This window comes from Pinus tabuliformis, chromosome 8 (assembly GCF_031772625.1).
Source record: "Pinus tabuliformis cultivar Carrire ecotype Pingquan chromosome 8, CPIR1, whole genome shotgun sequence".
Lineage (NCBI taxonomy): Eukaryota > Viridiplantae > Streptophyta > Pinopsida > Pinales > Pinaceae > Pinus > Pinus tabuliformis.
This window is the reverse complement of record NC_142294.1, coordinates 1,534,990,764-1,534,995,730: the sequence shown is the minus strand read 5'-3', so window position 1 is coordinate 1,534,995,730 and position 4,967 is coordinate 1,534,990,764.

Sequence of the window (4,967 nt, the reverse complement as noted above, 5' to 3'; positions counted from 1 at the left end):
TAACTGAGTATTCACTCATGGATAACTCATGCATGTCAGTTTAGTTAGAGACCCAGTTGAGTTCAGATGGAGGGACAGTGTACTCTCAGTTGCTAGGATATTCCTTGGTGAATATTCCTTGCATGTAGAAGGAATATTATTCCTTATGGATTGTGCAGTTGGACTTGAGGTTACAGTGAGTGTGATGAGGCCAATTCACACATGTGATATCATTGGACCCCAATCAAAACTGCGCAAGGAAATAGGAGGCTTGGAGGGCTTGAGGAAGATATATTCTATGTCTATTGAGTCTGTGAGCAGTATTGTTTGAGTGCAGAGAGATCAGGATAGCTTGAGAGCTAATTCTTTTTGTAACTTGAACAAGATTTCCACTTGTATGATAATACAGAGTTGGGGTTTTAGGCTGGTGCTTTCCCCAATGATATATCTTCTATGTTATGGTTGATTACTTCTCATTCTCAGTTATATCTGTTCATGCTTGATGTTGCTCATGTTCGATTAAGCTTCCACTAAATTGTTGTAGAAGTAGATCAAGTGTTTTGCTTTAGTACATTGCATTACCAGGTGATCTACAATGGGAATTTCTACATGGTATCAGAGCAAAGGTGATCAAGGAAGAACAATATACAAGCAAGAGAAGTACAAAGTTTGGTTTCTGAATATTGAATTGAGTTCTTATCACATCTATTTCACTGATGGCGTTTAGTGGTTTAAGACTTGAATATGCCCTTGATGGCAGTTCGAATTATATAGCCTAGAAGGATCGCATGGAGGCAGTATTGGAAGATAACAGTCTCAAGGACTTCATTGATCAAGAATTCCAAAAGCCGACCGATGCTACTCAACTGGCAGAATGGAAAAAGTGTGTGGCTAGAGCAAGGAGAATCCTCCCAGAGGGAGTTCGAGATCACGTTGTCTCGAGCCTCCATGGGAAGGAGACTCCGTTTTCGATGTGGAAAACATTGAAATATCTTTATCAGAATAGCAACGATCAGAGGAAGCTGGCGCTGAAGGACAAACTTCGAAAGATCAAGTGCGAAAAGGGCGACACAATCTCTACGTTCCTGAACAAGCTCACCACCTGCAGGGATGAGCTTGCAAGTGTAGGGGTCATGACTGCTGATGATGACATGGTGAGTCTAGCACTCCTCGGTCTTCCAAAGAGCTGGCATAGCTACCAGGACTCGGTTAATGGAAGAGAGAAACTGCCAGATTGGGAACGACTTTGGTCGGATCTGATGCAGGAGGAGATAAGGCGGAGCACTAGGGATGGATCTTCATCAAAACAAGATGATGAAGAAAATCTAGCTTTAGCGAGTAAAGCTAAGAAAGGGAAAGGGAAGGCGTCCCAATCCAAATCTTCTCATGGTGGGAATAAGGTTGACAAGCTGAAGGTGCGATGCTTTCACTGTCATGAAGTGGGCCATTATGCTATGCATTGCCCACAGAAGAAATCCAAGAAGGGTTCCTCAAAGGGATTTGATGGTGATGCACTAGCTTCACAATTTGAGCTGGTTATAACCCTAATCCGGTCCTAACTAATGAACATCCAACACATCGCCACTAGAAGTTTCTAGACATGAAACTTCGTTTCCTTTTATAAAAACTTTCCAGAAGTAGACTGGCGTAGGTATTGGGCTAACAGTAGCGTCGATTGGCGCGGTCACAGTGTAAAACTCTGCCATCAATGCGGGCGAGACATTGGGAAAGAGCGTTGACCTTAAAAAATGGGTTTTAGAAGGATTCTCTAGAAATTTTCTGAAGGGAGTGGGGACTACTTTCTTCAAACTTCAAGGGATGCAAAAGCATAGGTTTCATGGTGAAAGTATAACAAAGTAGTCACTACTGGGGTTCTCCGAGATCCATCCCTGATGCTCTGCCTTATCTCCTCCATTTACCTTTAGAAGCTTGAAGGGGATAACATATGCTTGTTATATAAGTCCATCCTTCGGATGGATCCATCCTAGTAAGTTTTACGAGCCCTAGGAAGGAGTAGCTCGGTCTCGTCATAATGACAAGTCCTATGTTGTTTAATCTTTTAACGAGTCTGACAAAGGTGAAACTCAAAATATTTTTCATGTTTAGAGAGTTTGAAAAAGACACGGAAAAAAACTCCAAGGGTCCCTTTTCATAAAGTTGTCCCTTGAGCTCGAAAAGGTAGAAAACAATACTCGAGAGAACCTCCTAGCCATGTTCGACTAAGGTGTACCTTTTTCATAAATAGTTTATCCCAACCTAAAAAAGGGTAAACGTATACTGGGTAAACGAAACTTCATAGCCTTTAATGAGTTCAAAACAACAAGAGCTCGACAATCTTTTCATATTTTGAGAGTCAGAAAAGAGCTCAAAGATGACTCCCTGCTTTTATTTGCTTTAATGAGTCTAAAAGGGAAAAATACTCGACAATCTTTTCATTTTTTACGAGTCAAAAAAGAGCTTAAAGGTGACTCATCTTGGAGGAATGAGTGGTATAAAGGGTAGCAACTGGTTCTGGTTATGGTGGAACTGCTAAAAAACTAAGAGGTCAAGAGGCTGGCTAGTAAAACCACTCATCACTACAGTTCCTCAAGAAAGGGTAAAAAAACCAAGTGAAAGCGAATGATCGACCAAAGAGATGGTGACGATGGAATGAAAAAAACCAAGGCTTGTCTGGCAAAAATCAATTGATAAAAGTGGCAATCACAATATGTAAATTGGGCATGGGTTCATTTTTACACAAGCTTTAACCATGAGGAACTCTGCTTGAATTCGGTTTCATGTTTACACAATCTTGAAACGAAAAACTATTCTTGAGTTTGGTTTGCATGTGCTCAGCATAACAACTCAATTCGAGGTACATGCACCCCAAGCTTCATTTCATTCAGCTAGGTGGATGGAATGAAGGTTCACTTTCAAGATCCAGGAAAGACTCGACTGGGATTTTACAAGGTCTTAATCAAATACTCAATGTGGAAAAGGAATTTGTTTCATTTTTTAATGAGGTTGACACAATAAAAGAACTATCCTAAGACATCTGTTTCGTTTTTTTAATGAGGTAGATACAGGAAGAAACTATCCTCAGACTCCTTGATTCATTTTTTAACGAGCTTGACACAAGACAAGGAACTATGCTCACACCCCTTGTTTCATTTTTTAACGAGCTTGACATAAGACAAGGAACCCTGCTTTGGCCCTTGTTCATGGACCATATGAGAACATGGCTCCCAAGAGGTCCTCACTAGATGGGAGAACCACGTCTAGGAGGAATACATGTCAACTGGTACCAATGACAGATTGGGTTCCAATGCCCCCAATACATAATGTACTATACCATCTATGTGATCATCAGTAGATGTGGAGACAGAACGGGTAGCCACATAATTGACCTGTGGCGAGGAGGGCACTTCTTGCAAATAAGAACCAATAGGGGACGATGGTTGCATAAGAGGCACCTGGTGACCAATGAACGACAATTAATCAATGGTCATTATTCTCCCTTCGTGTGGAAAACAAACCACACAGAAAAGCAAAGAAACGAGAGCTCCCATGACATAAACATAGTCACGTCTAAGGAGAAGATTGAAATCTAAGGGATGTTGGACTTCCATCACATCTATATAGACGATCTTTCCTCCGAAAGTAATAGGGAACTTCGGAAGGATCCCTAAGGGCTGACTAGTTCCTCCATTGAAAGCCAAAATATTATGGGTGATAGGGACAAGCTGTGGGGAACCCAAATCTTGCCAAGTAGTAGAAAGCATGATGTTAAGAGATGCGCCTTCATCTAATATAGTTCTATGTACTAGCATATTATAGGTTTGTACCGTAATTTGGAAAGGCACATAAGATGGGAGGTGGAATGCAGTCAATTGACTCCAATCAAAAGAAACAACAAAACTACTTGGTGGGGGTATCATAGGATTTCCCCCATGCTTTACAGGAATACGAGAAGGACTCTCCTGAACAACTAGGACCAGAGGGCCACTCTTCGATTCATGAGAATATAAGGAGACGAGAAGAACATGAGCAGTATGATCACTACTCTCTTCGGAAATATAGTGAACAACTAAAGGTGGGGCCAAGTCGAAACTCTTTTCGACCAATGGTTGGACCATAACCGACATAAGGGAGTTATGCCTAGGAAGAGTAGGATGGGCAAGAGATGAATACAAGTCAATCTCTTTGCCAACTAGGAGAGGGTCATAAGAAAGTCATTGATAACCAACAAGGAGTTGGGTTTGAGGAGTTGTAAGGTTTTCCAAAATTTTGGAAGCTTTATCCATAAGAGGACAAAGGTGAAGAATATGTTTTCCTTCACATAACCTACAGGGGAATCTAATCTTTCCCTTCTTCTTACCATCATTAGCTAAAGGCGTAGCATCGACATGATCTCCAGAGGTCGACGGGGATGGTCGATTCAAGTCTTGAGACCATACCTCTAAGACTCTAGGAATGCCAGGACAGTCTCGAAGGACATGGTCATCCTTACACAACTTGCAAGAGAATTTGACCTTCCATGGGGGATCAGAAGGTTTGTCTATGGGGGAGGGGGGGCATTTGGAGTAACAGTTGCATGATCGGCCTCTCGCTTATCTGACTTCTTCTTCTTCTTCTTCTTCTTATTCTCAGCCTCTTGGTTACTGGATTTCAAACTTTCACCGGGTGAAGTAGAAGCGAAAGGTGAAGAAATAGGGGGAGAAGGTGAGAGGTCAACCTTAGAATCAATGTGATGTGGTTCAAATGAAGGAGATGGCTGGGTAGGAGTTGGGACACTCAGAACCACCAAGGTAAAAAATAACCAGATATGTAAACCAATGGTTAACCCAGGGAGGGACAACATTGCCATATAAGGACCACTAGTGTTTCCAAAAGAAGGAAAAGGACCAGGATTCCCATCTAAGGGGAATCCTTGGCTGGACTCTGGAAATGTTGCCATTGGAATCGACCCTAAAGAATCACTAAGGAAGAAAACTTTAACCAGGAATATT